This window comes from Belonocnema kinseyi, chromosome 7 (assembly GCF_010883055.1).
Source record: "Belonocnema kinseyi isolate 2016_QV_RU_SX_M_011 chromosome 7, B_treatae_v1, whole genome shotgun sequence".
NCBI classification, from domain to species: domain Eukaryota; kingdom Metazoa; phylum Arthropoda; class Insecta; order Hymenoptera; family Cynipidae; genus Belonocnema; species Belonocnema kinseyi.
The window spans coordinates 96,607,519-96,618,127 of NC_046663.1; the positions used below are offsets into that span (position 1 = coordinate 96,607,519).

General features: G+C 27.8%; 1 protein-coding gene and 1 long non-coding RNA gene across 3 annotated transcripts in view; one reads left to right on the forward strand and one right to left on the reverse strand.

Moving 5' to 3' along the window:
* Positions 1 to 5,436, forward strand: part of LOC117177043 — a 59,533-nt gene extending 54,097 nt beyond the window's left edge. The window contains exons 2-3 of the long non-coding RNA XR_004467655.1: positions 4,630 to 4,864; positions 4,947 to 5,436. This is a non-coding gene — a long non-coding RNA (uncharacterized LOC117177043). The remainder of the gene's footprint in view (positions 1 to 4,629; positions 4,865 to 4,946) is intronic.
* LOC117177042 (pancreatic triacylglycerol lipase-like) overlaps positions 1 to 10,609 on the reverse strand; it is a 115,259-nt gene that overhangs the window by 51,647 nt on the left and 53,003 nt on the right. The window lies entirely within an intron of this gene.

Below are 10,609 nucleotides of genomic sequence, written 5' to 3' on the forward strand. Positions count from 1 at the left end.
ATCTGCGTAAGTACATTTATGCAGACTTGCGTGCCGCAGACTAAATTTTCTCAATACGTGTGAAGACTTAATTTAAGTTCTTATTGTGATTTTTCAGAATATTAATTTTCCATCTTATGGAATGAATTTTCATTAATGTTTCGAAAGTTTTAAAATTAGTTTATTCTATACATTGGTCTTGAGTGATCGATTTTAAGGGGAAGAAGTTTTTTAAAATTTTAAATTCTAAAGAGTATATATCCATTAGTATATTGTGATAGCACTTTCTTTTTACTTGTGAAAAAGTTTGTATTCACTTTTGGTTTCAAAAGTGAGTTTCTTGACTGTAAATTAGAGAAATGGCAACGACTGTCAGTTTACTTAGCACTGACAATTGCACATTTGAATAGAAATACACGGATCCTAACGTGAGCCGAATTAGACATTTGGAATTCGATATGCTTTAAATTGCCGTGTTCGAGAATCATACATTGGATCTTTTCCAAGAATGGCGCTTCCAATTGAGAAAGATTTTTGTTTTTTAATTCTATGTTTGCCGCGAAAGTCATAAACATTCTACATCTGCAATACCATGTCAGTTTATTAGTAAAAGTCAGTTTGACATCTTATAAAATTGCCTTCAGCATGAATTTGCTCTCCTTGCATGGAAATGATTTATAATTCATTTTTAAGTAATAAATTTTACACTTTATTTATTAGCATAAGTGAATTTCAAAAAGCGTGATGCAACATTGAAACATTATGCATTTGTAATGTCATCGTTACAAAATCCGAATTTAAGAATACTTCATTCATGCATATGATATAACAGATACCTGATGATAACTCTTATCGTCTTTAAAAACTTAATAATTATAATTTTGAGCTTCAAAACATTAAACTCGATAATATTGGTTTTTAAGTTTCTTAATTTTTAAACGCTGAATCAGGAAATTTATAAATTTTTAATTGTTTAATTTTGTCATGTTAGTGTTTTGTTAAGCAGATAAATACCATACACAATGTTGCACAATACTGTAGGCTACTATTTTAAATTTGTAACATTTTGAATTTTCAAATAGTGTTTATTATTGGGAACTAAAAAAAGGCAAAAAATTTGACAGTTTTCGAATGAAGGATTCTAATTTTTTGAGTGAAAAGAAATCTTAGGTTTTTCCCTTTTAATACTTTTCGATTAAAAAATCAATATATTATTATGACTACTTTGATATCAATTAAATATTATTATATTTCAGACAAAAAAGTAAGAAAAATAATTTCCAGATTTCTCAAGCTTCCCGGAAAAGGTCATGCAAGTTTGAGCCAAATCTGTTAATTAAGACGTACCGCGATGGTCCAGATAATCCCACAAGATTAACATGGGAAGATTCGGCTAAATTCTTTTGAATTTTGGCGCCACATCCCCCTTATACAGCCCCAAAAATTCCCCAACAAATTGAAATTACCAATTTTTTTGAAAATTGACGCATCTGTGCTTATTTTTCCCCTTTTTGCCACAAACTATTTTTAATCATCAAGGGAAATATTTTAAAGCATTTTTAAAACTAAATTAAATTTTTTTAAACAATTCTCGTTTATTTAAATAATTTTGTTCCCTAGAAACTCATTGAAAGCTACATGGCTTACATTTAATCGAACACTTAGTCATGGTAGTAAGAAGACATAATATGTGTATCAGATATTTACCAATTGAGTAAGCAATTCATTTTTATTTATTTGTAACATTTTCTTAAGAACAGGTAAAAATATTTAGTTTGTTTCATTTTAGTTTTTATTTTAGTTGGTTTTATTTTTGTTTCATTTTTGAAAACTAAATCATTTCAAAGAGGCCTTAAAAATGAAACTGTTTTAAAATCAGGTATACAAACGGCATACTTTTAAAGTAAAAATTATATAAATTAAACATTTTAAACTCAAAAGCTTAAGAAAAATAAAATACAAAATTTGTCTATGTTGAAAATCCATCACTTCCTCTTCAGAAAAATTTTAAAATTACATAATCCCCCCAGCCCCCTAGCTCAAGAAAAATGTGAAATATATCAAATGTCCGTATTAGAATTTAGAAAGAAATTGTAAACAAAATTCCCTTTTCCAATTCTGAAACGAATTACTAAATACCAAAATTTTCTCCTTTCCAATTTAATGAAAATATTTATAATAAAAAAATTTCTCAGTCAGTTAAGAAAAATATTGAAATTTTAATCACATTTCAATCCCTTCGCATGTAAAATTATTTAAATTTAACAGTTTTAATTTTCAAATTTTTAGATTCTAACGAATTTCAATATTAGAAATTATATAATCGTAAGTCTTTTCAAATGAAGTTTTCCAATTGAAAAAATTATTAGCATGAATTTTTTCCATTTTTAGACCCCCTGATTTAAAATTTGTCAATTTTAAACACTTTCATGTCAAATTATTCAAGTTTAAGTTCTTTAAATTAAAAATTATACAGGTACAATTCTTTTTTATTCCATTCGAAATATTATCCTTTTATAAAATCTTACCTCTTATCTAGCATTGTTTGATTGGAAACTTTTCAATTAAAAAGTGTTTGATATTATTTTTAATTCAAACACTTTCAATTAAAAAATTATGAAAAAATATTTCGAAAATTTGAAAAACTCTTCGTATTTAAAACTTTGTTCATTAATGGATTTTTTAAATTTTTATATTATTAATGTGAGGAAATAAAAATGGAGCAGCGTAAACATGCGCCTCACGCGCGTGCATTTACTCTTAATGCAGTATGAAAAATATAGACAAAATGTTACAAATTTCCCTGCTTCATTTATAAATAAATATAATTATTACTGAATTAAAATACTTTACTTTCTTTAATTGACTTTGAATTTTATAATATACTTAGAATTTGGCTAAAGTATACAGAAATATTCCAAAATCTTTTTCCTGTACTTTATCAGAGTATATAATTTTATTTCTCAATATTTCATCCTTGTATATAATTATACCTCTTTAGTATGACTACTTTATAAATACAGACTTTTGCAATTTTTTACATGCTTCATACTTACAAAAATGACAAAATCTTTTACTCACTCATACCATGCACTGCTTCCTGCTGCTACAACTTATAATTACTATAAATTCTGTGGAAATGTATATTTATATAAAATTTGCATAAGAATTTTCAAACATGTTCGCTATTTAAGAAGTTATATTGACAATTTTTAAGACTTGGGAAATTTCTCTATTTTTTCAATATCTCCTTATGGAAATGACAGGCCTTCGTCTCAGGTTCATTTTCTAAAAAAAATTTATAAATCTCCACATCAATCTAAATCTAAAAACTAACATTCTATAGAGGAAAAGTCAATGACAAATTCTTTGAAAATTTTTATATTGTATTGTACAATTCTAAACATTTTCTACAACTGGTAAGAGCGATTTTTAAAAATGGTTGTAAAAAATCGAATCTCTGAAATAATATATAAAAGCAAGCCAAACTTGAAAGGAAAAATAAATACCACTATTCGATTCTGCAAAAAAAATTGCATGAAATTGATGTATTGAAAATTTGTTTGAATTTTTAAACAAATTTCTTTAAAAAATTGGAAATAATGTTTTTTTCTAATCATCTATTAGTTTTTTGTTCTATTAGTTTTAAAATAATAATTGTAATATTTTTCTGGTGTTTCACTTATATATTTTATGTTAATTGGAGCCAGAAAATAAAATTTCAAATGCAACATTTTCATGTTACTTATATGGTAATTGGTTATGATAGAGAATCAAACCATTCGAATTTTAAGAAAGTTTTTCTGCTCTTCTGAACATTTTTTTTCTTGACACCTACATGGTTTTGCCGTGACACTCTTCATGTATATATGAAAATCCCTAATTTCGAAAACATATTTTTTAAAATGCACGCACTGAATGTTACGGAATAGTATTTGGTTAAAATTTGACTATTTTATTAAACATTTTTATCTTTCGCTTGAAAATGTATCCGTTATAAGTTAAAAATTCAACTATTTCGTGGGAAAATCATATCTTTTGTTGAAAATTCATTTCTTTGTAGATAATTAATCTTATTTGTTAAAAATTAATTTTTTTGGTTCCGGATTAAACTATTTTGTTAAAAATTAAACCAATTTATTTGAAAATGCAATATAATTGGACTTATAATCTTAAGAAAGGAAGGCTTTTTATATTGAGTTAAATATGATATCTACATTAATTTTAGTTAAAGAATTTATTTCTCTGGCTTTGTGAAATATAACCCTATTTTTCCTATTTTGAAATAATTTTGAGCTGCAAAGTCTGACATTTTAATATTTTTAATTTTCTTTGATAGTTCACCACTTGATCACGCAGGCATATTGGTAACTATATTTTCTATCATTTGTATCATACAATCGCTTTTAAATTCACGAAGACCCAATCTTGATTGATTTCAAATAAATTATTCTTAAAAATAAGAATTTTTCAGTCAACCAGCTTCTTCTCGTGAGAAAAGTGTCCTATGTCAATATTACGTATATAATTGTTATTTACATTTATATATAATTATATCAGAAAACCCGCAAGCTTTTTAAAATCTGAAAATTGAATGAAAGCGAAAATAAAAATTATTCAATTAATTATAAAGATATTGTTTATAAACAGAAAAATGGATGTGGAAAGAACCTTTGGACTCGAACTGATGTACAGGAAGTGGTTCAACGGCAACATTGCCGGGGGGAAGGACGCCGAATCTGGGCCACAATCGCGAGCGCCAAGTATATGGTACCACTCTCGCTTTCCAAATAATAATTATTTAATACCCGAAGTGGAATGGAGCGCCGCCTCACAGTGAAATGTGGTTGAAGGCGATACTCCTGATGTGCTGCAAAGTACTCCGGTACCAAACAGAATTTCTTTCTTTTATAATCTTCTTTCTTCTTTCACATTTTTCATATTAACTTTTCTCTTACTTTTTAAAGAAAAAATCGAAATTTCATCACTTTCGTCTCCGATGTGTTTGGACAACAGGATGACTACGCAGAACTTACGTCAAAGGCCAACTTGCCCCTTTCTAAAAAGGAATCGTGACATTCCTTCCGAAGAAAAGAGGTAACGCGATACATATTCGCACCTGGATAACCGCACGCTGATTTCCACTTGACCAATTATCCGGACCAAACTGAGACCATAAAAAATTGATTTTTTTTATAACCCTTTCATCCTTTCTTTCAACTGCAAAATTTTCTTGTAAGATGATATATCTCCTGATATGTAGAGTGCATAAATTGGAATTTTCTTTCAAATTGTGGTACTTTAGTATGTATGTTAAATGCGCTCAAACGAAAACACTTCCAAGTCTGGAGGCTTTTGTAATAAAAAGGCAATTTCGAAAACTGGGACAATTTAAGTGCATTTAAATTCTGGTGCATTCAATAATTGAAAGTGTTTTTAAGATCGAACGCTTTCAAATTTCGACGTTTTAAATCTACAACTTTCGAATTTAAAAGTCTTTGATATTTCATGGTCCTCTTTTTTTAATTCAAGTTTTTTCTTTTATAATTAACCAGAGTTAAATCACTTACACATTATATGGATACCCGTCATTTAATAAGTAAAAGTAATTTGTTTAAACTTTTAAAATGCATTCTAGTGAATAGATAGCAAATTCAAATCAATGTACACTGAAAAAAATATTAATTTCAAGCTGACTCAACTAATTTCAATTTAATTCAAGATAAATTCTAGTAAATACCAATCGAATTCTAGTAAATTAAAACTGAATTCAAATCAAATTTAAGTAATTTTAAATTGAATTATACTGAATCCTTACATTGTTGTAGAAAAATTGATTGATTGCTACATTTAGTGAATATGACTTTTAGTGGCTGTTTCTCAGTTTGTTTATATATTAATCAAGATTACAAATTTTCTGCACAATCTACTTTGTAAATAAAATTCTCCAAATAAGTAATTTTCCTTCATGATGTAATTTATTCATGAATGTTTCCAAGCATTACTGATCAAAGTGAATATTGTAATGCAAATGATTTTTGAATATTGGAGAATGATGCAGTATTTAACATATACAGAAAAATTACATAATCACACAACCAATTTAGGCTAATTTAGGCGCGCGACGGCTGAATCTCGCGCTTCGCGCTCGGATATTTATTATTTGCATTTGTAATGCGTGAAAAAAAACTTTATCAAAAAGATGTCTTTTTTAGATGGCAGTATTTATATGCGTCTTCATATTCTGAATTGTCTACTTAATTGAGTATAGTCAAAGATTAAGTTTCTCAAAGCTCTGTAGGCTTTGAGGTACACATTCTCATCGTGACACACGCGCTGCGCGATCGATTTCCGACAGACATTTGTAAACAGGTTTTGTTGGATTTTTTTCTCGTAACTTTCGTCGTTTTTCTACACATTTTTTTAATTTTATTTTTTCAACGTTATTTTTCATGAATAAAACAAAAAGTAGGCGTCCTATCAAGACTTGATTCTTAACGAAACTGTAGATCTTTTTTGGGATAACCATTTTTGTTAATTCATATTTTTTCGTATCCTACATAGTTTGTCCACAAAATGGAATTTTTTATTTTCCATTATTTTTTGTGCAATCAAAATTTGAATTTTCGATTTTTGAAGAAAATCCAAAAATTTGTTATGATAATCTTTTAGAGCTTTCGAAAATAAATGTTTTTCTTCTCTTGACTTTTTTTTCATATCGTGCGTTTTTTGGCTTCAAATTTTGATTTTCCGTTGATTAATAAATTTTTGAAAACGCTATAACTCTGAGAATTTTCTTTTTATCGGAAAAAGTCATTCGGATAAAGTGTTTGTTCTTTTTGATACTATAAATATCCGTACATTCCGTGCTTTCTTTTAGGACTTAAAAAAAGTGTGCCAAAGATGAATTTGATTCGTTGATTTTTTCGAGAGTTATCGTGTTTACGAATGGACGGACGGACAGACAGACAGAAAGACAGAATCCATCATGAAAACCTGATTTTCAGATTCAGGGGGTCTCGAAACGTGGAGATCCGTTGAAAAAGTGTGATGTCAAATTTCCGACAATTCTAATACTTTCTCAATCATAAATGATAAGAATGTAAAAAAAAACGAATCTTCAAACAGTTGAATTTAACGAAAAGATACTAATTTAAAAAAAAAGTTGAATCCTCAACCAAATAAATAAATTTTTAACAGAACAGATTGATTTTCTATAAAAAAAGAATTTTTAACAGAAGAACTAAGTTTTTAATTTACTATGTTACATTAAAAAAGTAGACTTTTGAACTAAGATTTTGTAACCGAAAGATATGAATTCCGAACCAAAAATTTAATAGTAAACTCTTACAAACATAAAAATTAACGCTTACCCGAAAATAGTTGTAAATGATCCTTATCTGGAACAAACATTTATTTTGGAACTTTTGTGGATACCGGTGCAATTCTCAATCGATTTCAATGAAACTTGGCAGCTGACTGACCAACCAATCAAAAATAAGTTCAGGCGTGACTTTATCTCGAAAAAGTTTTTAAAAATTTCTGATATCTCGAATGGTTTAGAATTTTTACGTATTTCATGTAACTTCTCATCAAGTTGCTAACACTTGGATAGATTAGGCTGGCCAGGTGAGCACAGGTAAAAAATTTAATTTTTTTACAATCATTCCACAATAATAGATGTTTTATTTATGAGAATTAAATACACTTCTATAAAATCTTACAGAAAATAAAGTGTAAGTTAAGTTCAGTGAATCGACATTTTTATTCAATAATATGGTACCATTTAATTTAAATAAAAAATAAATATACCTAATTAATTAAATTAATGTTGGTAGAAAATAGTTCAAAAAAACATTTTACCTTTTCATATTTGTAAATTATTACATGCATGAACTCCCACCAAAAACATCTGGGATGCAAGTTAGCCGAGTAATCTCGCAAAAAATATTCATAAGAAAATATATGAAGAATTTTTTTTATAGCGCGCTCTACATAAATTTTTAAATAAATGTTAAGAGGCGATATTTGACATTATATAAAACGTAGCAGGATTTAAATAAATGATATGGGAGATATAATGTCTGATGAGCCTTTTTAAAATTTATTTTAAAATGTCTGTAAAACACTTTATAAAAAAACTCTCCTTACATACATATTTTATCATGAATATTATTTTCCCATATGATGTGGCTAACTTTCATTTTACAAAGTATAGTTGTACTTGGCAGATTTTCTGCATTACAGATGTTTTTGATATGATAAAAATATAATTTGTAGAGTTAATCAATAACCGACCTTTAAAGAACGGAATCAAAGTCTCTAATAAATCTAATCGAGTGAATGGAGCAAATTCTTCGGATCTGTGCCTGTTCGAGAATGCGCTTGCACATTAAGAAAGTCGCCTAAACGGGCGTAGGGGAAAGTGGGTCTATGATAGAATACGCTATTCAGTCTTTGAGTGGCCAAGAATCGATGTACCTACATATGCAGATGTAACGAAAGTAAAAAGCCTTGGATCAAGACAAATTACATAAACCGTTGCACGGAACCGCAGATCTAAAGTACACTTTATTTATATCTTATTGCGATAGAAAATAGCGCATTTTGTGCAACACTATTGGTCAATTCTCCCTCACAACGAGAAACTACGTGCAATCATATCATTATCATTATCATTATCATTATAGTTCAACATTCAATCACTTTCAGGTTACTTAATATTCCTTTATTCATAGGAGATTCCATATTCATTATCGGTACAATATATACATATTACGAGCGTTGCAGAAAATAAGGAAAAACTCCAAAATATGAATATACATTCTCCTGGAAACTAAGATTTTTTTCTTTACACGCATACTTGTAACAGAAACTTTCGAAGCATAGTAATCTAGAGATTGGAATGTTGTTAAGCTTTTACTAAACATTATAACTGTTGTAATGTTATATACATAAAATTCTTTTTTGTTGCTAAAAACAGTACATTTATTTTTAATATGGTACTATTTAATAATTTATAATAATGTTTGAATTCACTCATTAACTTTGTCCACATGAAAGCATGAAAGTCCACAGTATACGTCAGTTTGACATGTTATAAAATTATCTTCTCACTTGAAGCAAAATGAAGCTGTTCTCCTGGAATGGGAATGCCTAATCGTTGATTTTCGAGTTATTAACTTTGCATATTAGAACAAGACGATTGAATTTAAAAAAAGCGTGATGTACAATTTAAAAATTAATTATTTGTAAAGACTTAGTTTCAACATCCTCATTTCAGGATGCTTGCATTTTGAAATGAAGTCTGAAATTGTATAATTTTTAACGCTTAAAGTTTGAATTCTTTATTTTTGAACGTTTCCAATTATAAAGCATTTCATTTTTAAATCTTTTTAAATCATTAAATTTTAAAGGTTGATAATATTTCAAATTCTTTAATGTTGAATGGTGAACATGACAGTAATTTTTTGTATACATTCTGTTTCAATTCTAAATTATTAATTATTAAGGACAGTTGCAACATCATAATTTGACTCATTTTTTTGAGGGGCATGTCTTTCCGACATCTTTTGGAGATGTAATGATTATCGGAATCGAATCTAAAATGAGTTATTTAAGTCCAATTCTCACTTACAATATAATTCAACCGAATTTACCAGAATTAATTAAATTGGAATTTTTCAGAATCCAATTTAAATTTTCTGCTTATTGAAATCTATTTTACTGAACTTATTACACTCAGTTGAATGCAGTGAAATGAATTCATTCTAAAGTTGGAAATTAGCATATGTAATAACTAGAATTCGATTTCATATTAATTTTAGTTTATTAAATATTTCAGCTGAATTGGTCAGAATTAAGTTTCAACTTAATTAAGTCCATTGAATTTACTAGATCAAGTTTCAGTTACTTGAATTTGCCCTAAATGTTATTGAATCCATCAACTTCGTTCTTAAGTATATATAAAAATTGTATTACATATTTCATATTATCAAATTTGAATTTAAAAAATAACGCCGATTCTCAATTCCCGAAATTGTCTAACATTTTATACAAAATGCATTACAAAAAGAGATGAAAAATGCAAAACAGGTTTTACTATTCCTTGAATAGAGGACACAACATTTGAAAACCGTAAAAAAAGATTTTATTATACCCATGCTCATAACGATTTACGAACCAATGCTACACTTATTAGATTTATATTAATTTCCTTTGTACTTTAATTAAAATAACATAAATTTCAGCAAAATAAAATTCAGAGTTCGAGTGAATTATATTTATGTAAAAGTATATTAATTCTTCCCAGTCGCGATTCTCACAATCAGTCTAGCTTTCTACACAAAAATAAAGAAAACCAAGAATATTTTTTTCTGTAAAAACACTTTTTCATGAAATTAACTTTCTTTAAGTATCTATCGACTATTAATTTATTTTCATGCATTAAAATAAACATTTCATCTCGAATAATTCGTTTTTATTCAGAGAAAGAGCACTTAGCCCACAGCAATTAAATTGAGACATTTTACGTAATAAGAGCGATGTAACTTTGTTACATGTATCAATTGCGTAAATGTAATATCGCGGTTACGCAACTTTTTAAAAGTGAACATCTTGGGGTTAATAA